Source organism: Pinus tabuliformis, chromosome Q (assembly GCF_031772625.1).
Source record: "Pinus tabuliformis cultivar Carrire ecotype Pingquan chromosome Q, CPIR1, whole genome shotgun sequence".
NCBI classification, from domain to species: Eukaryota; Viridiplantae; Streptophyta; class Pinopsida; order Pinales; family Pinaceae; genus Pinus; species Pinus tabuliformis.
The window spans coordinates 1,317,245,660-1,317,273,185 of NC_142296.1; the positions used below are offsets into that span (position 1 = coordinate 1,317,245,660).

A 27,526-nucleotide genomic window follows, 5' to 3' on the forward strand; every position below is an offset into this window, starting at 1 on the left:
AAAATGATCCAATGCAACACTGTTTTAAACAAACATGTTAGGTATTTGAGAAATAATCATCAAAAAAATTGTTCCTTACCTTCCTTAAATGAGCTTATTTTCTAATTCTTCTTTGGCTCGAGATTGTTGACATCACAAAATTCCACAATATTATTTAGCATTGACATAGACTGGTTCATCTTAAATCACATTAAATAGTGAACTCAAATGAGTCGGCTCTCCATATTCATCATTTTTGTTGTGGGCTCATATTAATCAAGTACAAAATAGCCTTGATGACTTAAATTTGAGACAACTAGAATTATGAGGTAAACTAGTCTTTCAACACCAATGTCTCGGCATTACAAAGGTGTTGATTATAATGTAAATTGTGATGATGGATAAAGAAATCATGCATCCTATTAGGTATGGGATGCATGGTAGATCATATAATGCGATGGCTCTGCATATGACAGAGCAATGTAATTAGGTTCTACAAAAGTGACTCATTAATTTCTAGATAAGCAGTACAATTTATTTCGGTTATAGGAAAATCATAAACAAGAAAGTTGATATGTGGTGACTCATAGTCTTACAACTTTTTCTACTTTTCTTGTTAAACATAAAGAGGAAAATCATAAGAATAGAAACTCAGAAGTACTCCGACCCTAGCACATCCATATTTCAAAACACCACAACAAGGCATGCCATCCATACCCCGTTTTCCAATTTGTAGGTACGTAAAAAAAAGCATGACATGAAAGAATTAGTTATTAAATTGGAATATTATACATGCAAATATTACATAAATCAGTAATACCTATATTTTCTCTAAAATAAAGAAAAGGCCCTTCACTAGTGCACGTGAAAAGTAACGATTTTAATTTTTGTCCATTCCAACCACTATCTCAGATAATTCATGAAATAAGTTTTCATGAGCTACTTTTGACTCCTTATCATTTGTTTGAATAGAAAGCTTCAATACAACACCTAATGAATAACCCATAAGCTTACTAAGATACTCAATGTCTTGGCTTCCTGACTCCAATATCTAGATGAACAAAGAAAATATGAAAGTCAATTAAAATCCACATCAATACAATGCCACAAAAGCATTATCTCTTCTAAAGAAATAGAAACTAAGACAAGATCTCCACATTGATGCTTTCAAGGAGTTCTTGTTTCCAACTTTCAGGAATCAATGAAAGAAGCTCATCCTCGACTTCTTCCACAAGCCCAACCACCCAACTGTAATCAGGATGATCATGTGCATGAGATTCTTCAACACCATTCCAAAAAGCTTTCTCCATTGTTGATCTAACCCGTGCCTGCAAAACATATGTGAAGGAACTAAATTATCTACTTACTTGATCCAAAAGAAGACCAAGTCTTACCTTTCAACAAATTCTAACTATACTCACCTTAATTTTTTTAGAACCTTTAGTTATTCCATAGAGAATATCAAAAAATGATCAATCTTTTCCATGAAGAATACCAGCAACCATAATTTCATTGTCATTTAACAATTTTTCCTCAAGTGCATCTCCAAATCTATTGTTAAAGTTAGACTTATTTCTTGAGGAAGTTTCTAGTTCTAAAGTTCTTTTAAATAATGACCAAGCAACCTTCTTTGGTTTCCCATTATCACTATTTCAGACATTAGAGGGACTATGAGATGGTGAAAATGATGCAGGGTAAAAAGGTGACATTGGTAGAGCTCCATTCTCCTTTGATTCCATAAATTTTGTTTGTGCATATGAAAGTGCCATTTTCATCCTTGTTGCTCCATCAGTTCCACTCAAATGAAGAACCCTTTCTCGTAGAATTTTTTTATCTTATAGAACCTATAAAATGCATGTAATGATGAGAATTTATAATCAAATTGGGTTTATAGAATTTAAAAAACAAAAAAAGCACCTATTGGTATTGAAGTAGGTATTCCATACTAAGCAAAGATATTAACATGTCTTAATAGGATTAATTAATGGTAGATAAAAGATAAAAACTACCAACTGAAGAGGTGTGTTTCAGAAGTCCAGTATTTTCCCAAAATTTTAAACTCAAAATACAAACAAACAATCCAAAATTAACTTTTATAGCAACCCGACAACCTTGAGTTACTAAGGTGTACTAATAGCAGTTGGTGCCTTTTACAATCCCAAATCCATGGAAACCAATTGATATATATATATATATATATATATATATATATATATATATATATATATATATATATATATATATATATATATATATATATATATATATATATATATATATTGATATCTATATATATACCCTGCAAATCCTTCTAATAAGCTTGCTGATATCTTCCTTATGCATCCACCAACAATATCATCTCGTTAGAGGTGACCAAAATAATCATAAAAAATAGAGCACAATAGTACAAAAATTAACATTGAAAAGCTATGCACATTTTAGTCATTCATGTGACATCCTCATAGATGAATAGTTATTGCTATATACTCAATTAATATGAACATGGGAATACTGAGTGCATTTGAATACAAAGTAGTAATTCAGACTTGCTTGTGAATGGTCGTTGAGTCATGACCAACATCATCCTCATCTCTTGATGATATGTTGCACTTCTATAGCATTAAAACTTCAAGATGGAAAGCCACTCTAATTAAATCCTCTTCAAGGGATTGTGCATCCTTGATTTTCCACAACACATTCATATAAGAGCACTAGGAAGCATCATATGCAACTAGATAGGATGAAAATAACCACTGTTGAGTTGAAGTATGAGGTTCTTCAAAACCCCAATCATTAGTCGCTGCATTTGGAGAAAGTCTTGATAGAGAGCTAGAAGAAGGCCCATCTAATATAATAGTGATTGAGGATTCAAACTCCAGAATAAACCTATATTTTTCTTCTACAAGTGCAGTTTCACAGTCTCCTATACCATTGAGGACAACCTCAGGATGACCAAAAATCATATAGGCACATAAAAAGACACATACTAGATACCTTAATAGTTCCTTTCCTTCAACTCTTTGACCTCTAGTTGTCCCTTTAATAGACAGTTGAGAAACAACAACCTTTGCAGCTCTATTTCCAATTGAAGACATTTTTTTGTCCTCGAGATAACCGTTTAAACTAATAATCTATCTGCACAGCATTACACTGTCTTTCTTGTGACACCAAAAATCGACTCTCAATGCTAGATAGAAGTGCTTTCACAACACGTAATGTGGAAGTTGACTGTAAGTGAGCTGCAAGTTGCTCAAAAGTAACTGAATTAATAGAGAAATGATTGATTTCACATGCAATAAACTCCCATGCTAAAGCATATGTTGTATGTATTTACTTTTGGAACTTCCTCCAAATAAGAACTTAGTAAGGTTCATCAAACAAAAAATAGTGTTGCATCAGTCTATTAACATTTCTAAAATCAAAATATGAATTGCCTTATAAGTTAGATTATGACATGACCAACTTTCTTTTAAGATAGTCCCCATGCTTATATATTTTGTGGTGATTAATATGATTGATGCCTCCACATATTCCTCTTTTCCTTTGAAGTTATGATCTCTGTTATTTTCCCCATGTAAGTGTTAAATTGGGAAAAATTAGTTGCACACAACTAAATGGTAAAATAAAAAAATTGAAATCAACTGCACCATGCACATACCCTTTGCAATAATTTTTCCAATTTCCCCTTAAAATTTTTAATCTCCATTTCCCTCTAAATATAGATAGAATTAGGAACATTTCTTTCGTACATAACTATTGCATGTGCACAAGTTTTTTCATCCTCTAAAAGACATAAACGCTTGTCCTTTACAACTGCAACTCTTTGACATATTGTTGCATAAAGTGTTTCCATACACTCTTTATCTTTATCTTCCTATAGCATCCGATGTAGAAGGGAATGTGCCATCCTCTTCTAGGAAAAATCCCTTTGTTGTTTCTTTTCCTCTATAAGAGCCATTTTTTTTTTATCTCCGCCTGCTGCACATGAGATTCAACTTTTGATTCTAGTTCCTCACACTCACTTTCAGCATGCAAATTCACTTCAATTTTAGGAGCTTTTCGCAACTCATTTGACTTGGCTAAGAACATTTGTGCCTGTGCCAAGAACTCCAATATGCCAAGATTAGAGTATGATGGTTAATGTTAATGGAATTTCTACATATAAATGAATTTAGGGAATGCATGGAGGGTTATTTTGTTATAAGTTCTAAAGGTGTTCTAAACCATTTCAAGCTAAATATCAAGAAACAATGAAATTTTGGTATGATGGTTAATATTAATTGTCTTTCTACATATGAATGGATTTAGGGAATGCCAAGCTCCCACATATGAACTCTTTGAACCAAATGAATAATGAGGGTTTCATTCATTATGTTGAATAGGTGAAGTTGTAGACTCCATAGGAGAACTAGGAAGCATAAAACTTCCAATTGGGCTAGCTGGATATGGCATGGAAAAGCCAAAGGAAGGACTGGCATAACATCCTAGATTAGCATTGCCACCTTTTCCCAAATATGGCACACCATATTGTGGCTATTTTTGAGCAGGAAAAGAAGTCAAGTAGGATTTATATAAATCAAGAATATCAAGCCTAAGCCATCAATGTAGCCTGTGGCCATTCATGCAACATATTCTACAGTTCTTTGCAATTGTGCCATTACTATTGGATCAATGATTGGCATCTAAATTCCAACTCCCATTTTCTCACTTAATCTATATAACTTTTGTAGGTTTATGGTACCTCGTGATGTTCCTCCAGACAGGCTTCCAGGAGTAGATATTGAATCCATGCTAGTAGCTGCAACAATATTGTCAAATGTGGGAGACAACATACCAGGTGTAGCAAAGTTGGACATCATGGGTTCTAAAATAACTGGATTAATTGGATATCCACTTAAGCCAAACGTAGTAGTACATGCATTTGAAATATGTGGAATATGACATTTCCCATTGGAGAAATTCCCATTAGGAATCCCAATAGTTGATGTGGAAACACATAAATTGGGTGTAATAGATGCATATTATTGATATAAGTGGGAACCTCTAACTTGATCTTTGGAAGTCCTTGAGGTCATGTTCATGTTTTCTTGTAGTCTATTGTTTTGATTGAAGCCAGTGAAGGAGTATCATTGTGCCTTTGTAGAAATACATGACTTGACTAATTCAACCTATGATTTTGTGGGATATGAAATCTGGATTTTTGTTTAAAGAAAATTGCTTATGAAGATGTGTATTTTAATTTTCTGTATTTTCCTTATTTATTTGTGAATAAGCATTGTTTTTCTCCTCAATGGAAGTTGCTTCATTAGAGGATAAAGTAATTCCTAAAAAAGCAGTAGCAAGCTCCGTGGAATAAGAATAAAATGCATTAAATGAGTCATGGTTAACAATTCTTTCTCTTTTGGATAACCCAAACTTTCCCAAATTTGTAGTTGAGAAAGGACTAGCTAACCCTACTTTGACTAGCTGAGGATTTGGTGTTGAATTTAATTAAAGAGATGCACCTACATTACCTAGGATCTTGGCATCATTAATAGTTAATATTTTGGTGTCTTTTAATTTCTATTATGTTTCTTGTCTTAGTTCCAAGGTTAGGTGGCAAGTTCCTCTCAGGACAAGGGTTTTGGAATATGGAATGACCTATTTGATCCAAATCTGGTAGTATTGATTTACATTTCAAGAACATTCCTAAAAAATTATCTTAGTAGAAATGTATATGCATGTTTTCCTTGAAATAATGAACATAATGAACACTTAAGAGAACCCTTCCAATAGTTGAGCCAGGATGTGTTGTGGTCACCAACAACCCCCCTCTTTGTTTTGATATTAGCAATAACACCAAGCAAAGGGGGACCCTTAACAAAAAATCCAAAAAATATTTTTATCAAAATTTTTGTATTTTAACTCCCTAAAGCTAGATCGCATTGCGAAAAGAGAATGAAGTGTTTCCTATGCGCATAAATAAGCTGCGAAGAAGCGACGCGAAATTCATCGCATCGCATATATTGAAAGCGCTCTTAAATGAAAAATCTTAAGGAATCGCCGACGGCCGATATGCGGCATCGCATATCGCAACATCGTATAAGCAACACACAGTGATTGAATGAAAAACGCGATCTGCGATCTTGCGATCTTCGATTTGCGATCCTGCGATTTGCGATCTGCAATGAATGAGACTATCAATTCCTGCGATGACACTTCTTGACATCGCAATCCTCGATACTGCGATGCGAATTGCAGAAACCACTCATTGCAAGATTTCCTCGACATAGTCTGTAAACCCAAAATTGAGCGCGCACCTTAAGGGAAATTAATGATTGTACGCCTGAGTATCCAAGAATGATTGTGTCACGTTTTTCGAAGAGTCAAGTCATTATGAGTGTCATGATTATGCATTCATTAGAACTTAAAGCTTTCATGTCAATCTTTTCGTCATTCCTCTTTTCCTTTGCGTAAACTGTAAGACAACAACTAATATAAATCAGTATGCAGGAAACATCTAAGGAGAAGGGGAATGCACCAATACTAGGAGAACAGAGGGGAGATGCCTTCGCAAATGGTTGCCGCATGCAGTAGGACCGCGGATTCCAGAGTATCACTCAACAGATACTGATGGAAATAGACTATCCAAGACTCAGAGTCAAAGGCGCACAAAAGCAGCGTGTTTACAAAAGATCCTGAAGCTCAGACTGGGTAAAGCAAAAAGAAAAACGCTAAAGAGGGAAGACGCTCTAGAAAATCCTCGAACAAAGAACGGAAGCAATTTTCAATACAGAAGATTGTTCAGGCAACAAAATCCCTAACTCATTGAGTCATTCGCACGGCCGGAAACCGAAATAGCAACGTCACAATCAGTTTGAAAGAAATTTGGGTTATACTAAGTATGCACAGCGAATACACCCAGCCAGAGGAAGATTTTCGAAAATATCTTGTTATTTCTACTTTTATCGCTCGAACGAAAGGAAAAGACAACCAGCCGACTCTTTCCAGGCGAACGTTGCATTACTTACAACACTAAGGAGCAGATACAGAAACTGTTAGAAATTAGATTCAATTTTTAGAAATAAATTTGTTTTAGTAAAAGGGCGGTCATTTGAAGCCGTTTCCTAAATTTGTGTAATTAAGATTAATTAGTTAGTAGTATTTAACCCTTCTCATGGAATTTGGAGAAGGGTCCGGAAATTTGTCAAAAAACTTGTCCTCAGAACATGCACTTTTGCACCCTCGGAGGGGGTTTTTGATGAATGGATGGATCGAGATTTATTTATGTTTGCATTTTAATGTCTGCTACTGATGTTGCACTTCTGTACTCTTAGTAGATATTAGAACAAGTAGATATAAATCATTATTGCTTGAAGTTTGTGAGTGAAATCAGTCATAAATCGTACTTTTATCTCTTGACCAATTTCTGCTTATATTCTTAGAGTGATATGCAGCTGAATTGTTTATATGTTAATGTATGAATGTGTGGGTTACCATTTGGCACTTCTGTACGGTGGAGTCATTTATTTGTGCTTGACATATGAATAACTTACTATGCGATATGTTGTTCACAATTGTTTTGCCTAACTTTTTATGCAGAATTGTTTATCTTAATTGATTTCTATTCTTATGATAGCTGAATGATCTTTATTACCAGTTATTGTTCGAAATCTTTTTAGATCGCATAATAGAGGAAATCTACCCCGGGTTAGCGTAGATTAGATGTGTTGTTTTTGTTAGATTACAATAGCATAGAGTCAGTTTAGAAGTTAGAATTAAATTAGCTTAAAATACTTCTAGATCAGCATCATCAAACTCTACACACACACACACACCCCTTAGATTGGGAAACTGGTCCCATTATCCCCAGTCGGACTCGCTATACCAAACAGACAAGGAGCTGCCAACCAAGTTCCGGACCGGGTGGGTATCCCCCTTATTGTTGACCCGATTTTCGGGGCTTCAACATATTTGGCGCTAGAAGGAGGGCACGAACTATGAATGGCACCTAAATCAAAATCTAAATACAATTCTGAGAGTAAATCACCCTCATCAACTCCCCCGACTTCTCCAGTACGGTTAAACCCGGAGTTAGAAGTCGCTCGAGTATCCACCGCTGCTACATACCCTAATATATCAGACCAACTTATCATTGAACCCCCTGAAATTCAAACTTTGATTCGTAAACTCCAGGGATTCTCTATTTTTAATCAGAGGTCTGATAAATCTCAAAGCAGTGTGACTTCGCAGTACAACCCTGCTCATCCCCTGACCAGATTGAAGAGTGAAAAGTTTGGCATCCAGCCAACTGAGCTTCCTCTCCCCACTAGGAAAAGAGCAAGGAAAACACCACCAGAGTCTGACAGTGAGACTCTTTCATCTACTTCGTCCATTTCAACTCCCTCACCGCGAAGTCAGCCACCCACATCTTCATCCCAAATCACTCATCCATCTTCCACAACCCTTCCTCTTCAATTATCAAAGATCATAATATCTTCATCTTCTCAGCATCAGGGATCATCCTCTGCACTTTCATTAACTAGCAGCTCAACGATGGCCCAGTCTCCATGGAACAATCCTGGGGCGGTTTTAATGCCTCCACCCCTGAGCCTAATACCGGCCCATCCTGAGAAATGGCTACCTAAATTCAATCCAGAAACAGGCATTCAGCTAGCATATCAATAATTTCATGCTTTCTGTTAATCTCAACGGAGTTACCCACGAAGATGCTGTTGTCCGGCTTTTTCTTTATACAATGCAAGGAACAACAGGGTCATGGTACTTTTCGTTACCTTCCGGGTCTATCACAAGTTGGGACATTTTTCAAAGTCAATTCCTTACCAAGTTCGGTGATGACAGATCAACAACGACATTGATTAATGACCTATCCAATCTTAAAGCTGAGGCTAGAGAACCCATTAAATATTTCAATTTACGGTTCAATAAGATCCTCAACAAAATTCTTGCTGCTTCTCAACCCAGCGAGGAAGTAAGATGTGAATGGTATATCACGGCCTTACCATCAAACTTGGCTATCTTCGTAGATAGGGCAAACAAGACGACGTTAGTTGAAAACTTGACAGAGGCGTTAGCAGTAGAAAAGCGCGTAGTAGCCCTAGAAAAGAGATCTGCAATAGAGGAACGCAAATCTAAGAAAATCTCTTTCAAAGAAGACACTAAGAAGAAACAAACGAAAGATCCTTTCGATTTGGAAGGATTACAAAAAGTGTTAAAGGCCATGTCCAATGAGATGATTGACATAAGAAAACAAGTAGCATAAACTTCTTCAAAAAAGCCCTACAGAGCTTTTAAAGAAATCCTCCCATGGATGTGAAACCACCCAATGCTGTCTCAAACGTCGAATCTGAAGAAGAAGAGGAAGAAGAGAATACCACTGAAGGGCAGACCGATGACGAAGAATTTGTGGAACTACAAGGAATGTGGGATTTCATCCTCCCACAAGAAGAAGATCAAGAAGCATTCCCGGTTAGCACACGAAGCAAAAATCAACTTGATCCTCCCCAAACTACCCCTAAACAGAAGGGCGCAAGCCCTGCAACAAAAGATAAGGTCGCAACAAAGAAAACAACCGCTAGAGCGACCCAATTTAGCCCAGTCCAATCAGATCAAGCACCTCCATCAAGAACACTGATAGTGTCGGATGAAATGGAGTATAACATTATCGATGACATGAAAAAGACTAGGGCTAATATCACTCTTTACGAGTTGAGCAAATTGAAACATCAACAGAAAATAATGATGAAAGAATTACATGCCGTGCCTACTGCATCTTTACCTACAGCTGTAGCTTCCCACAACATGGGAAGACCTCCAACCAACACGATCAATAAGATTGATCCAAATGACATCGCCTTGATTGGAGGAAGATCAAGATCTCATACTCCTTTTCTTCTCACTTATGAAATTTTCAATAAAAACGTGCACAATTGCTTGGTTGATTCTGGTGCTTCGACGAATATTTTACCCAGATCAATATGTGCCAAATTGAATGTTCAACCACAAAAATCCGCAGTGCGCATAGTTCAACTTGATCGATCTCAAGTCGAAGTGATTGGTGAACTTAATCAAGTGACCATAAGATTGTCGTCTAACCCGAAGGTATGCCAGGTTATCGACATTCTAGTAGCTGATATCCCTGAATTCTATGGTTTAATTCTCAGCAGGGATTGGTCCGAAAAACTCCACGGATATTTCTCAACCGACTGGTCGCACATGTGGTTACCCTACAACGGTAAACCGAATCAAATAAAGGTTGAACGAGAGTTGCACCAAAAGTACATAGTGACGGAATTGGAAGGAGAGAATGAAGCAATAGCATACAACAGCAGTATCATAGGCAATTACTCAGTAGATTCCTTCCTCGGCAATTTCAATGCTCATACCTCACCTTACTTGGAAAATTCAGTTTTGTCCCAAGTTGAAAATTTTTCCCAAACTGATAATTCAAAATGTGTTAATTTTTTAGATAACCCTGTAAATACATCTTTGTTTTGGAAATTATATTTTGATGGCTCTAAATCTAACGAGGGAGCAGGAGCAGGATGCGTTCTGATTAGCCCAGATGGAAATAAGACCATGCTTACGTGCAGAATTGAGTTCGATTGCACAAACAATACAGCAGAATACGAGGCCTTGGTGCAAGGCCTATACAAAGCAATCGGGTTCAACATTAAGTATCTTCAAGTTTTTGGAGATTCTGAGATTGTCGTCAAACAGGTACGTAACACCATACATTGCCTATCAGGTCATTTGAAGCACTATCAATCTTTAGTACAAGATCTGACTGCACATTTCATAGCATTCAATATTTCGTCAATCCCAAGACTCCAAAATGCGAGCGCAGACTTGTTAGCTAACGTAGCCTCTAGACTTATTCCCTCCGAAGATTTTAGTCCAGTTAGATTCTCAATAGAATTAATCTTTAGACCATCCATCCCTGACAACATCACCAACTGGAGAGTATTCAACGACGATCCTGACATTGTAAATTTCCTCACTTCTGAAGGATCCTACTCACACCAAATAATTGACGAAGACCATCACGATCACCAAATACAACAAAATAGCACTGATAATGCTATACCTAAATCGGTGGTTAAGTTAGAAGACTTATATGATCTAAAAAGTCGGTTTAAAAGGTCTGCCAATTCTAAACTCTACAGTTCGACTCTGAACTATGAATTAGTGAACCTAGGAACCGATGAGAAGCCACAAAACGTTAATCTAGGCCACGGCCTAGCCCCTGAAGAAAAATCAGCATATATCCGTCTTTTGAGACAATACAAAAACGTTTTTGCCTGGAATTACGATGAGCTGAAGACATACGACATGTCTATCATTCAACACACTATCCCTATGATTGACAATGAAAAACCTGTCCAGCAGAAACTCAGAAAAATCCACCCCAACTTAGAAAATCAGATAAAGACTGAGCTAAATAAGTTGTTGAGAGCCAGAATAATTTTCCCCGTCAGGCATTCCAAATGGGTATCCAATATGGTGCCCGTTAGAAAGAAAAACGGAGATATTAGGATCTGCATCGATTTTCGGAATCTCAACAAAGCCTGTCAAAAAGACAATTTTCCCCTCCCACCTATGGAGCAAATATTACAGGCAGTAGCAGGCTCAGAATTAATGTCTTTTCTAGATGGATTTTCAGGATACAATCAAGTGCTGGTACATCCCGATGATCAGTTAAAAACCACATTCCGAACTAAATGGGGCACATACGCATATCAGAAGATGCCATTTGGTCTGATCAATGCCGGCGCTACCTTTCAGAGAGCCATGGACATCGCGTTTAAAAGTTTAGTCAATAAATCTATAGTGATTTACCTGGATGATATAACAGTGTACTCCAAGAAGCGAAGCGACCATCTCAAAGACTTGAAACAAATCTTTCAAATATGTTTAAGGTATGGGATTTCACTTAACCCAAAGAAATCTTTTTTCGCATTAAGTGAAGGGAAATTGCTAGGATTCATAGTGTCAAAATCTGGTATTCACATTGAACCTGACAGAATCAAAGAAATTTCCGAAATATCCATGCCCCATAATAAAAAGGCCATGCAATCTTTCCTTGGTCAAATCAATTTCGTAAAAAGGTTTGTCCCGGATTTTTCACGTATTATTTCTCCTTTACAAAATATGATAAAAAAGAATTCAAATTTTAAATGGGGTCAAGATGAGCATGAAGCATTCAACTTGATCAAACAAGCTATCATCAACGCTCCATATTTAGCGACCCCAAATTTTTCAGAATCTTTTATCTTATACACATTTGCCTTAGAGAAATCTTATGCCGCGATTTTAACTCAAGCAAATCAAGAGAAGGCGGAAGCTCCAAACGCATTTTTTAGCTCGAACTTACAAGGTGCTGAACTCAATTATTCAGACGTGGAGAAACAGGCATATGTTGTTTTCAAAGCAATCAAATATTTCAGACCTTTCTTACTTAAAGCCCATACCAAAGTCGTAGTACCGTTTCCAGCGGTAAGAAACCTTCTGATACAGAAGGATGTGGGCGAAAAGAGAGCAAATTGGATTACCGCCTTACAAGAATACGATCTTGAGATCAAGCCAACAAACATTGTAAGAGGTCAAGGCTTCTGCAAGATGTTGGCTGGAGCATCGCAAATTCCTGAGAACTCATCTGAAGAGGTACATACATATAAGGTAAGCCTAAATGACGCAGAATCATTATATGCTGACACCGTTTATTATCTTAAGAACGGGTATGCTCCATCACACCTGGACCACACCAAGAAAAGAGCTCTGAGATTGAAAGCTAAACAATACTAGCTGACAAATGATGTTCTGTTTAAAAGGAATTACGATTCTGTACTTCTTAGGTGTCTTGAGAAAACTGAAGCCGAAAAGGTTTTGCAGGAACTCCACGATGGACCAGCAGGTGGACACTATGCTGGAGAAGCTACTGCACATAAAATCTTACGTGCAGGATATTATTGGCCCATGTTGTTCAAAGACTCATACAATTACGTAAGGGAATGCCAAGTCTGCCAGACTGTTGCAGGGAGACAAAAGAAATCGTCCATGCCACTACAACCGGTTAACATCGAGCAACCATTCAGCCAATGGGGCTTGGACATAATAGGTGAGATCGTTCCTCACTCTTCTAAGCAGCATAGGTATATCCTCACGGCAACAGATTATTTTACTAAATGGGTAGAAGCAGCTCCTCTCAAGATAGCTAATTCTGAAAACATTATTGAATTCATAGATCAATTTATCATCACTAGGTTTGGATCGCCAACGGCCTTAATGTTTGATAATGCCTCATACTTTTCTGGAAATACAATGACTGAGTTTGCACTTAAAAGAGGGTTCAAACTGAAGTATTCTGCCAACTACTATCCGCAAGGTAATGGGTTGGCTGAATCAACAAACAAACACCTAATCAGGATTATTAAAAGAACAGTCGACCAAAACCAAAAGAATTGGCACAAAGCGCTGGTAAATGCTTTATGGGCAGATAGAATTACGAAGAAAGCTTCAATCGACACTTCTCCCTTTAATTTAGTTTATGGGAAAGAAGTGGTTCTTCCAACTCACTTAGTCATTCCCTCTTTGTCTTTAGTACAATACATCGATGAAGTATCTACTTCCTCCTTACAACTGAAACAAATGGAAATAATCAAACTAGAAGAACTACGAGAAAAAGCTAAGAAAACCCATGCTCACCACCAAGCGCTAATAAAATCCTCTTTTGACTCAAGCATAATGACCAGAAAAAACTTTCAGATGGGAGATTTAGTTTTGAAATGGGATAAGGCTCATGAAGAAAAGGGCAAACATACGAAATTTCAGAAGCTGTGGTTTGGTCCTTTTCAGATTGTAGAAGTCATAGGCCCCTCGACGTTTGTGTTGCAGGATTTGGCAGGTAGAAGAGATTCTTTGCCTGTGAATGGAGAGATTCTTAAAATATATTTTCCATAGAAGATCATTCTTCTATTTTTGTAGGATAGTTTTAGTTTTTTATTTGTTTTTCTCTTTCTTATAAATAAAACCAGTTGTAAATGGTCATAAAAAAGGATTCATGAAAGAGCACACCAATTCTCTATCAGATTTTGATTTCGCTTGTACAAGTAGCAAAACTTTTCGAAAAATCTGATTTTTATTATTGACAAGTAGAGTTAACTTTAGCCTGAATATGATGTTAGTTTCAACCTCAAAAGAAAAACTTTGATGAAAGCAACCTTTGGTAAAAAATTGTTTCATGTCAGCACAATGAAAGGTATCATCAATAATAAAATAAATATTCTCTGTAAAGCTGCTGTTTTCAAACTCTATTATTTTCGTCCAGAGCTTTCTTAAGGAAAAAAATGACTTCCTCCCTGCTAAAGGAAATCGCAGCATTCAGAGGAACAATCCGAGAAAACACTATATCTCAAAGAATAAGAGGTCTCATCATGAGCCGGCTTATCATGATCACAGATATTATAACTTGCTGACTTTGCCAATACTGTCTATCAAAACATGGCAACGAATCAAGATTGTTGCAATCAAAAGACAAGGGGTCTCATCACGAGCCAACTTGTTCAGCAAAAGTGTAAATCAAGTGAATGACTGTGTCATAATTTGGCCACCAAACCAAGACATTGTTCTTTAGAGAATAAAAAAGGAAAAAGTGTCAAAAAGGATTTTTCTCTGAAATGTTGTAAATAACCTCAAGCAGGAAAAAGGATCATTGCTGGATAACATGGTAACCCTGTCGAGGCTATGGATGCTTGCGGGCAGCAGAGGCTCTACCTACGACAAATGAGCATATTTTAAAAAGCCAGTACGCAGAGAAGACCTTATTTTATCTTTCAAAAGACCGAGTAATGTCTGGTACGAATGCAAGAACTAAGCCTGAGGAAGTAGACAATTGGAATATGAAAAGGTTGAGACAAAGTATCATTGACAGGATAAGGGGTAACGTACTCTATCTGTCCATAACAAAATTTAGACATACGAAAATTTTTCTGTTTCGGAAGTGGAAATCCAATAGAAAAGCAGAGATAATTGGTTCTTCACAGTGAATCGCCATTGTTGTGGTCACCAACAACCCCCCTCTTTGTTTTGATATTAGCAATAACACCAAGCAAAGGGGGACCCTTAACAAAAAATCCAAACAATATTTTTATCAAAATTTTTGTATTTTAACTCCCTAAAGCTAGATCGCATTGCGAAAAGAGAATGAAGCGTTTCCTATGCGCATAAATAAGCTGCGAAGAAGCGACGTGAAATTCATCGCATCACATATATTGAAAGCGCTCTTAAATGAAAAATCTTAAGGAATCGCCGATGGCCGATATGCGATGTCGCATATCGCAACATCGCATAAGCAGCACACAGTGATTGAATGAAAAACGCGATCTGCGATCTTGCGATCTGCGATCTTGCGATCTGCGATGAATGAGACTATGAATTCCTGCGATAAACTTCTTGACATCGCAATCCTCGATACTGCGATGCGAATCGCAGAAACCACTCATTGCAAGATTTCCTCGACATAGTCTGTAAACCCAAAATTGAGCGCGCACCTTAAGGGAAATTAATGATTGTACGCCTAAGTATCCAAGAATGATTGTGTCGCGTTTTTCGAAGATTCAAGTCATTATGAGTGTCATGATTATGCATTCATTAGAACTTAAAGCTTTCATGTCAATCTTTTCGTCATTTCTCTTTTCCTTTACGTAAACTGTAAGACAGCAACTAATATAAATCAGTATGCAGGAAACATCTAAGGAGAAGGGGAAGCGCCAATACTAGGAGAACAGAGAGGAGATGCCTTCGCAAATGGTTGCCGCATGCAGCAGGACCGCGGATTCCAGAGTATCACTCAACAGATACTGATGGAAATAGACTATCCAAGACTCAGAGTCAAAGGCGCACAAAAGCAGCATGTTTACAAAAGATCCTGAAGCTCAGATTGGGTAAAGCAAAAATAAAAACGCTAAAGAGGGAAGACGCTCCAGAAAAGCCTGGAACAAAGAACGGAAGCAATTTTCAATACAGAAGATTGTTCAGGCAACGAAATCCCTAACTCATTGAGTCATTCGCACGGCCGGAAACCGAAATAGCAACAACACAATCAGTTTGAAAGAAATCTGGATTATACTAAGCATACGCACAACGAATACACCTAGCCAGAGGAAGATTTTCGAAAATATCTTCTAGTTTGTCAAAAAGAGGTGCCAACTCTTGTTATTTCTACTTTTATCGCTCGAACGAAAGGAAAAGACAACCAACCGACTCTTTCCAGGCGAACGTTGCATTGCTTACAACACTAAGGAGCAGATACAGAAACGGTTATAAATTAGATTCAATTTTTAGAAATAAATTTGTTTTAGTAAAAGGGCGGTCATTTGAAGCCGTTTCCTAAATTTGTGTAATTAAGATTAATTAGTTAGTAGTATTTAACCCTTCTCATGGCATTTGGAGAAGGGTCCGGAAATTTGTCAAAAAACTTGTCCTCAGAACATGCACTTTTGCACCCTCGGAGGGGGTTTTTGATGAATGGATGGATCGAGATTTATTTATGTTTGCATTTTAATGTCTGCTACTGATGTTGCACTTCTATACTCTTAGTAGATATTAGAACAAGTAGAGATAAATCGTTATTGCTTGAAGTTTGTGAGTGAAATTAGTCATAAATGGTACTTTTATCTCTTGACCAATTTCTGCTTATATTCTTAGAGTGATATGCAGCTGAATTGTTTATATGTTAATGTATGAATGTGTGGGTTACCATTTGGCACTTTTGTATGGTGGAGTCATTTATTTGTGCTTGACATATGAATAACTTATTATGCGATATGCTGTTCACAACTGTTTTGCCTAACTTTTTATGCAGAATGGTTTATCTTAATTGATTTCTATTCTTATGATAGCTGAATGATCTTTATTACCAGTTATTGTTCGAAATCTTTTTAGATCGCATAATAGAGGAAATATACCCCGGGTTAGCGTAGATTAGATGTGTTGTTTTTGTTAGATTACAATAGCATAGAGTAAGTTTAGAAGTTAGAATTAAATTAGCTTAAAATACTTCTAGATCAGCATCATCAAACTCTACACACACACACACCCCTTAGATTGGAAACTGGTCCCATTATCCCCAGTCGGACCCGCTATACCAAACGGACAAGGAGCTACCAACCAAGTTCCTGACCGGGTGGGTATCCCCCTTGTTGTTGACCTGATTTTCGGGGCTTCAACAGGATGGTAAGACATAAATTAGCCATGTAGTAAATCTACACTAAATAATTTTTTCTCCCATGTTAGCCTCTAGAGTGGTACCACTGAGAAGATGATTTCAAAATGGTTATGGATGTTGAGAATCGACTGTTGAGGAAAAATAATGCTATCACCTTGGGAATCCATGTTTTAGATAATTTGAAAGGAAACTCTCAGTTTAAGGAGTAGCTAGAAAGCATAGACTTGCTAGAACCAGACCCATTAATGCTTCAGGTATGGTTTGATGAGAAAGAGGACTCACATATTCTAGGATTATAATTTTTGCAGACACTTACAATTTCCACTAGTGCCCAACAGTTTTGCAGTATCTGCTCTAGACCTTTTCATTGGAGGTGAGCTATTTTATGGGATACTGGGTTGTATTAAAATTCAACTAGGCATGCTATATATTCTTTGGCTTAATTCTCTCTTCTAATTTATATGTATGGAACTGAGATTTAATGATACTTTTATGGGTTAAAATGGAATTTTGCAAGTGAAATTTCTTCAATTTTTGGATGAATTAGCAAATTAGGTTTATTCTAAGCACCTACTACTTAGGAAGCCTATTTTCCAATCATCATGAAGCCCTAGTAGGAGAGATAGATCTTATGACATGGGTGGGAAAGAGGAATTTATGCCATTAAAACTCCAACCTGATGTACAATTTTTCCTTTTATATAGTACAAGAATATTTTCTTACACAAAACTAAAAAAAAAACTTGAGTGAGCCATTCCTAGATAAATATTGTGGTTTTTGAATGACAATCTCAACTTGGATTAATATTTTATATAACAAAGAATAAGTCATATAAACCATCATCTAGAATAGATCTAAGGAAAAGCACAATGCTAGATCATGTGAGACAAATATAAGTGAAGTGAGAAACCAAATTAGATGGTGTAGATGGAAGAAGAATCTTCCTTTGGACCAAAATAAAGAAAAGAACTAATAAAAAAAAACAATTCGATAATGTTGAATCAAAAGGTCAAATACTACTAACCATATTACATATTCTAGGAGGTAATGTTGAAAATCAGTTTTTCACTATCTTATATAGAGAGAAAAATACATGTAAACATATATTTGTCCATATTTCAATCCAGAAAATGTGAATCAATCTTTGCATAAACACCATTTTGATAAGGAAACATAGGAAATTATTAGGGAAACAATAGAAGAAAGTGCAATAGAAACCACAACAACGATCTTGTTGGGTCCATGATGATGGCTACTATGATGATCTGCATCTCCAGACTCAACGGAATAAGGTAAATATGTAGGGGATTTTGAAATTAATGAACCCATAGGTACCATAGGAAATCCATATCTATCACATGGAAGAACACCAAGATTAATCTTAGCAAAAAAAATGGTATGATTGTAGCATACGTTGGCATTGCCTCTTACCTTAAATGAGATTATTTTCTTGATAAAAGTTGCATTTAATAGAACGATACTTGCAAACATTTTTTAACCTCTAATTTTGGTTCCTCACTGGAATTTGCTGAAAGAAATCTTCAAAAAAAATTATGTGCAAGATCTTTCTATAACACCAGCAAGGCTTTGTATCCTTGTATATCTAAAAATACTCATTTTTATGACTAATGTCTTGTAAGGACCTCAAGACTAGCTTCGATGAATATACCAACAAGTGTAATGCTACCTCAATTGAAGATATGGAACCATGGTTTACAACTTGAAATCTTAGACAACATTTCCAGTATAACAACAAGGTTGTTTCTAATTTTCTTGAAATAATGGATGGTATTTGTGTTATCTAAATAATGGTCCACTAGAATTATAAACCTTCTCTTTAATTACTCCTTTCTCATGCCTATGGCATTAGTGATTCAACAATACATTTTTAGCATATCATGTGGATTGTTTAGTCCCTCATTCCATGGAATTGTCTCATATGCCTTAACTAATGGTCATCTCTTAAATGTATGAAATAATTGTCATCTCAACTTTTGTTTTGGTGAATAGTGCTTGGATCAAAGCATATGACTATTTACGGTTTTTTAATTATTTCCACCCTTTCATGGAGTTGCCCCTTATATATGTTAATTAATGGCCATCTCATGAATGCTTTGTTGAGTGATGATTAAGTGAATTAGAATTTGATCCAATTTTTTTTTGGAAGACCATATTTCACATATGAATGAATGACCATTAGGCGGAGATTACTTTTGCATCCAAGCCTTTCATAGAAAATCTATCTAATCACAAGTTATGAGGTTAGCAATATATATTGCCTCTTAATATTTAATACACTCGCTGGTATTGAAGTGCGTTTGTGTATTGGAATATTGTAGAGCACAAGATTACGTTTACCAACTGTTGGCATTGGAACGACTTATTTCTTGCTGAGGTTGAAAAGTAATATCCCTTTTGATTGTTGCAACATGAGAATAAAGGTTTCTAGAAAAAGTTTGCAATTGTATAATTGCATCAATGCTGGATTAATGGTCCATTGAAGCAAAGCGTTGACTTTCTGTAAATATTTAATGATGGAGTTTTAATATATTGTTAGTAGAGTGTTAGATGTTATGGCCATTGAACAAAGCATGGTTGTCTTGATGTTTGTTGGAATTCAGGTGCAAGGGAAATTCAGGTTACATCTGAGCACAATCCACCTCACCACACCTTATTAGTGTTGAAAATAAGTTCACATTTAGAACTACATAGAGAAAAATGGCCTTGTAGCCATGGAAAATGAAAATATCACTGTACAAAATTGAGGACAGATAACAAATTAATTTTTTGCGTGGTTGCCTTCATTTTTGTTGGACTTCATTAAAAAACACACACACACACACACACACACACACACACATATACGAGTTAAGTTACACCAATGTAAAGGTTACCTCACCAATTCTAATCATTTTACAAAGAAATTTGCATTTCGAATTTCATAGAGAAAAGAGGCTTTATAGCCATCAAAGAGGGAGATATCACTGTACAAAATTGAGGACAGAAAACAAAAAGTTAATTCCACAAGGTATTGTGTTGGTGAAGTGAGTGGGCTATAATTCCCTTGTTTATGGATCATCAATCAAGCCAAGATACAAGTAGATAGGGAAGTACATTAAGGTAATTAAATGATCATTCAAGGGGCCCTTAGGGCAGAGAAATCTCCTTCCAAGTGTCTAAAATTATTTTTCTTTCCTACAGATTAGGCTCTTGGGGAGAACCCATAAGTGAAACTCCCTAAAGAGATTGGTTAATACATATAATCCAGATATAATCTTGATACAAGAGTTCATAATTAAGCTAGCTAAGGAAAAGGGATTAATGATGGCAATGTTTCCTAGATGGAATTTTGAGGTAATCAGTGCAAAGGGGAGATTCAGAGATTTGGTGTTGGGATGGTGTAAGACTTTTCAGTCCATAAGCATCTCCTTCCCACCCTTAGCGATATGTGTTGAGCCATATTCATCCAAGCTAGGAAAAAAATTTAATGTGATCGATATTCACAGTCCTTTCTTGATGAAGAAATAATTTTGGGAGAAATGGTTTTATGAACCTATTGTGAGGAGAGATAATTCCATTATGGAAGGGGATATGAATTGAATTCAAGAACAAGGTGAACTGTTCGTGGAATCTAAGAGAATGGATCCCATAGCTTATTACTTATTATATAAGATTGAGGAGTCAAGTCATTGTGATTTAGAACCACTTATAATATATCCTACTTGGAGGAATAATCATATTGAAGTTGGGGAAATCTCAAAAACACTTGATATATTCCTTTTAACTGAGAACAATTTAGCTAAAGAAGTAAGATCCAATTCATGGATCAGTGGAGGAGGATTATCTAACCATGTCCCAATTTTTCTTAGGATAGGGAGGGCCTCTTGGGTCCCTATAATTTCAATTCATATTGGGTTAAAGATTCCAAATTTACATATTTGGTTCAAAATGAATGGAAAGAATTCAACATTGACCTAGAGGATTCAGTAATGTTCCAATTCAATAACAACCTGAGAAGGATTAAGAAGAAAACAATAAAGTTAGAAAAAGTGAAGTATAATGATTCTCAAGAGAAAATTTGGAACTTTAAAGAGAATATTTCAGACATCTACACATCTAATAAGAGAAAAATATTCATGGAAGAAAAATTGGGAAATATTAAGAAGATGGAATCCATAAATAAATAGCTCTAGGAGTAAGAAGAAACTAGATAACACAGGAAGAGTCGAGCTATGTGGTTAACCCAATGTAATGAGAACACTGGGTTTTTTCACAGCCATGTTAGAACAAGAAAGAATATCAACAAAATATGGAGCACATCAAATGGAGATGGTGAAAAGGTAAACAAGATTTGGGACATACCTAAGGTAGGAACATCTCACTTTCATAAGTTACTTAAGGAACCACCAAGAGCTAATATAACTGAAATTGAAGATTATTTCCTTTTTCCTTAATTTCATAAACACTGAGTAAAATTTGGACCTTATGGTTGAGATTTCTCTAGGAGAACTTGAAGGAGTAATTGACTCTTTTTAAAAGGGTTATTGGGAACATTGGTATACCAATATCCCCACCATCATGGACATTGGTATAGTGGGGGCCCTTGGTAAGAAATGGGAAGCATACATCCATGGATTGGTCTCCAACTTTATTCATCTTAAGGATCTAAAAGATATTTTGATCTGGTAAAAAAACCCTACTAGGTGCTTTTACACTGCAACACCATGATATGGTGCAATCTTCATTGATGGTCAAATCCAAGATGTAAAAATGGTGGTGTATCAAGCTATAATGAAAGAAATCCCCACTGAAAACAACACTCATTTAGGCTCTTCTTTTCAATGGATTTGAACAATAAAGTTCCAACATAGGATGCCATGTTTAAGTGATCCTTTGAGGGCCCACGTATGTGTCCCATGTGAAGGTGTGCTTCAAAATCCATTCACTATATGCTGGTGGGATGTTGTTTCAAATTAGAGGTGTGAGAAACAGCTAAAAATTTAACTGGAAGGGTTGGTGAATGGGCTAACAACTCCTAGGGAGCCCTAAAGACATAGTGGGAAGATAACATGATTTTGAAATGAAGCATTACAATTAATTATGCACTAGGCATTTGGCTGTCCAGAAATGTAATGATATTTGATGATGTGAGAAAAACTGCGTTGACAAATTTTTTCAAAATCTAATATGAATTTGATGGCCTTAAGAAAGAACATATGATCAAGACCCCAAGACAGGAATGAAAAATGCATATTAACAAAAGACATCCATGGTGCTTCTTCGATGGTGTATAATTGAGGTTTGTGTGATGCCAAGGGATTTTTATACATGTCAAAGAGCCACTACATCACATTCTCTTGTGAGCTAAGACTAGGGAGGAACAATATATATGAGTGAAAATCATTCACTTTCAGAAATTCCTCCATCATACTCACAAGATCTAGGACTGAGATAGGTGACATGTTCCTCAAGTTATAAATCTTGAGTTGGGAAGGGCCTTTATTCTTTCCTCCACTTCATGTACTCTTATCTATAGTGTTAAGAGCACCAACACAACCGTTGAAAATTTCATGAATTTATGTGAAGTCCCTTGCCATGTCAACTTGGTTTGGACCTTATAATATTGCAATAGTATTTCCTTGAAGTATATCCTTTTTGAAAAAGAAGTATGCTATATCAGGCCTTCCCCTAGGTCTAGAAACAATGAAGAACCTGAGACCTATGATGGAAAGCCCATAGATGTGATTATAAGTGTGAGAAATCACTTCCCCTACCTTCTTTGAAGTTGCCTAGAGGCCAACAGGCTGATCTATTCCATGTTGTTAAGAAAAAGGGCTCTCATTATTCAAACCATATACCGAGCTTGAAGAGCTCAGACAATATCAAGTTGTGGGTTTGTAGACTTGCAGATCTCAAACATATTAACCAATCACATAATCTTGTTGTGGTAATATGAGTTGGGATTCTCCATGGCATACATAACCCTAGCCTGTGTAGCCAAGTGAATTACATGAGAGAAGGGAACCACATCAAAAAACTTCTTTAACAAATACCTATCATTATCCCAATATAGGTAATGATTTTGATGATATGTAGGTATTTTTTGTGGTATGTTTATTTTGGATGCTAGAGGCCATATGGAGCCTGTTTATTGATGTATTTTAAGTTCAGAGATGGATTGCACTCAATGTTATTTTGGTTATGTGCATCCTTACATGCTATATAAATGAGAACTTTAGATTTTTTTTTTTGTGTATAAATGGTTTGGATTCATGTGGATGCACATGAATATATATGTTTTTGTTTAAATTTTGAATATTTTAGGTGTTTTTTGTTGATTTGTTTTTTGGTCCAGGTTTTTTAATGGTTATGGTCTGGATCTGACTAATACTAGGTTCAGATGGTTTTCAGGTGCGATCACTGATTTGGTTCCAATAAAATTGGTATCTACTATAGTTTATTTTGCTTAGTACTAATTACATTCCAGACTCATGAATGATGAATTTAAATTTTAAATAAATTTAAATTCTAAAATGATGAATGATAAATATAACTTTTAAATCATGTAATATAGAATGATAAATGATGAATATGGATCAATGTATTTCTTTATTGAATCTTCATTAGGGGAATTTTGAGGTCTAAAATGGGCCTCCTAAGGAAATTATAAAATAATAGTGGAAATAATAAAATAAGATTATATTACATGATCAATTTTAGAGGGAAAAGATGAAAAACTATTTTTCAACTCATATTTTCAATTTATCACCTTATGGGTTTACTCAAATTTTGAGCAGAAACACTTGTTGGATGCAAAATTTGATTCCTCATCTATGGAGTAACCATGTTCCATACTTTCAATGGACCCTACATGAAAAATGAGAAATACATGAAAAATGTGATTGTAATCACATTTTTTCATGTATTTCTCATTTTTTGTGTAGCAGGGTCCATAAAAAATATGAAACATGGGTACTCCTTGGTGAGGAATTAAATTTTTCATCCAAAATGTACTCCCACTCTAAATTTGATTAAATCTTAGGGAGATAAGTTGAAAATGTGAGTCGAAAAAGTAGTTTTATTATTTTATTATTTTTTTACTTTTTTACTCCAAAAATGGTGAATCATCTCCCATGGTTGACATCATCATCTTGAATCCTATTGGTTCTTATAAAGTTTATTTTGGTTGTAAATTTTCTTAGGAGACCCATTTTAGACGTCAAAATTTTCCTAAATGTGAATGACAAGTATGAGTGATGTATGTACCAGTATGAATGATGAATATGGATCAATGCATTTCATTATTTAATTTAATTACGTATGGATCAATATATTTATGCTTCATTATTGAATATCAATTTGAATTTTATATGTATGTGTGTTACAAATAATTATATACCTTGACATCTCCCCATCCCCCCCTAAATTTCCCTCAAATTTGAAGGTACTCCCATATGCCCCCCATGTGTGTCTCCCCACACCCACATCCCCCATCCTAGAGTCTTGGTGGAACATTTATTTAGAAATTATCTATTTTCTAATAGAAAAGAACAACAAAAACACATAATGCCTTACATCTAAGAACTAAGCCAACATGAGGGCACATTAATACAATTATGTATTCAGTTATTTGGTCAACCAAAATAGGATCTAAATTGGAAATGTTGGAAAAATTACTATATAAAGAGAGATGATTAGAATATGTGAGACATTTAGTAAGGAGGTGCAATACAAAGTCTATATATTAATGAGAGATGTTTACTCGATATCTTGACGGATTAAGGTTTTTATGCAACCCCTATAACACTTTGAAGCAGTGCTTTAGTACTATTATGTATTTTATAAGTATTCAATATATTTAGGATAACTTGGAACCCTACAGGGTTTGGCTTCTAATCTTAATTTTTTGACATTGTTCTACAACTCAAATGTTTCATAACCAGGAGAATGGCTAGACCACACAATTGGTAGAGAAATTAGATGGCCTAGGGGTAATGGCATACAAAATGATTACCCATAGCATCATAAAAATTGTATGCAAGTCAACCTGGATTTCATCATCAATGTCCCCCATTGTGACTAGAGCTGTGTATATTTAGAAGAATGTCCCCAACAAGGGTTTCTTGGGTTTCATATCAATTGGTTTATGATACTAAAATCTGAAATACATAGGAAAATTTAAGGAAACAAATTATAGTTGTAAGTATTGTCACTCCCTATATCTATTAAAGTCTCAAATATGGCTAATAAAGTTGTGATTCAGTGTTGAGGGAAATGGATTATCAAGTTTACCATTAGGGTTACAATCCCATTCAAGGTCCAATTCACCAGTGCAAGTGGTCTAAACCACATGTAATTTTTCTAATCTATTTTGAGGAAACACCATTTTTCTCATCTAGGTTGTGGAAACATCATTTTCTGAGGTACATTGTATTTCATCTCAGAAAATATCATTCAAGTCCCCCAAAAAATTCCCAAGAAACACAACCGAGTTGTACGAAATCCATTCTAGAACTTGAGAAATGAAAAATAGACAAATTCAAGTGCATTTCATGCTCAAACCCATGAAACAGAAGCTCAAATTTATGATTTAATTCAACCTTTAAAAGAAATGTTGAATATAGAATGAATAAATTAAGGGTTTTAGGTGCTTCCATCTTACAAGAGAATACCAACATCTCAAGGACCTCGACTAGTTATCTATGAGACCTGGTTATCCTTGAGAATAAGAAGAAGAAGCAGGGGATGCACATTGATGCAGTTTGTTTTATTCTCTTCAACATTAAGTGGTTGATCAATTTGACTCTCCATCATAGATATCCTTTTAGAAATTTGCAAGACATTATCGATGCCCTATGAGGGCCCTTCATTGGGTATTAATAGTGATAATCACAAGAACAATTTAAAGTGGTGTTGATACATGCATTGAATTCCATGGTGGAAATTGAAAAACCCTCTTTATTCTTCTCGATTTATGTCTTCTGCTAGGTCGCGCCATCCTCTGCATCACTAGCGGCAACGTAGCATAGCAAAGAAGAGGGAAAAAAATATTTGAATTTTTTTTAATTGAATATTATTATTTGGTAACTTGACATGGACAAAATTGTTCATTATGGCGAAGGATGTTATGTTTTGGTTAATATGGGTTTTCCACATGGTGGTAAGAATGTGGGTCATTATTGATGATATAAATATATGTGGAAGTGAACTGGGTGTAAAATTTTGAAATGTTTTTTATTATTAAAATTTAGATTTTAATTAACATTTTTATTTTTACTATAATATTATTTTGTTATTATTTATATTTTAAAATAATAGAAAATATTAATTCACTTTTAAATACATAATTAAAATATTACTTAAATTATTTTAATTTTGAATTATGCAGTGTATTTTTATACTTTTCAACTTAATAAGAATGTGAAAAATTAACATATATTAAATAAATATATAGTTAAAATTTGGAGAAAGTGATAAATTAAAGAAATGCATATTGATATAATTGAAAAGACATATTTGAGAATTTTGCCTCATATTAGTTGGCAAATGAGAATGTATAGATTGTATCTATATAATATAACTGGTTATTAAAAATTACTATTTTTCAAAAGAAAAAGAAAAATGAAAAGTCATATTTGAAATAATTTTGTGTTAAAGATATATAATATTAATATAACATGACTAAATTATATATATATATATATATATATATATAATATAAGGTGAGATTATTGTAGTAGTTTAAGATTAGATTTTGAGGTATAGAATAGTCACTAATAGAGTGTATTGTTAAGGTGTTTCTTATGTGAATCCAGGGAAATTTTTTTAGAAAAGGTAAGGGTAATCAAGCTTATGGGAAGATGGACTAGGGAGCTTGTGGGAGAGATCCGGGAAAACACGTAGGGTTTCTGAGAGTCTCAAAGTCTGACCCTAATGGAGGTCCGTAGAGGAGGGAGCTCCACTCCCTCCTACAAAGATGCTGTGGCCAGCAGAGGCAAGTCACATATAGGTAATGCCAAAGGTTCAGTGGAGGAAGAAAGCATAAATAAGGAAAAGGAGATAGATGGTGCGAAGTCCAAGGAAAAGAGCAACACAAAGGAAAAGGAGGAAGAAGAAAAAAACTAGGGAAAAAAGGAAAAAAACAGAAGGGACCATGTAGACGTAGAATGAAAATCACTCTGAGAGTAGTATTAAATAATCCTGCATTGCAAGAGCACAGGGAACATATGGAGACTTACGCCATAATATGAAAATTCATGGGATTATGGCCTACTGAAAAGGCTTTGCAAACATGGATCAAATATCACTAGAAACCCAAGGGCA

The 27,526-nt window shown here is 35.5% G+C and overlaps 1 pseudogene; it reads right to left on the minus strand.

Annotated features, from left to right (window-relative positions):
• Nucleotides 1-859: 859 nt before the first annotated feature.
• The window catches only part of LOC149224684 (UDP-glucuronate 4-epimerase 2-like), a 62,581-nt pseudogene continuing 35,914 nt past the window's right edge, over nt 860-27,526 (minus strand).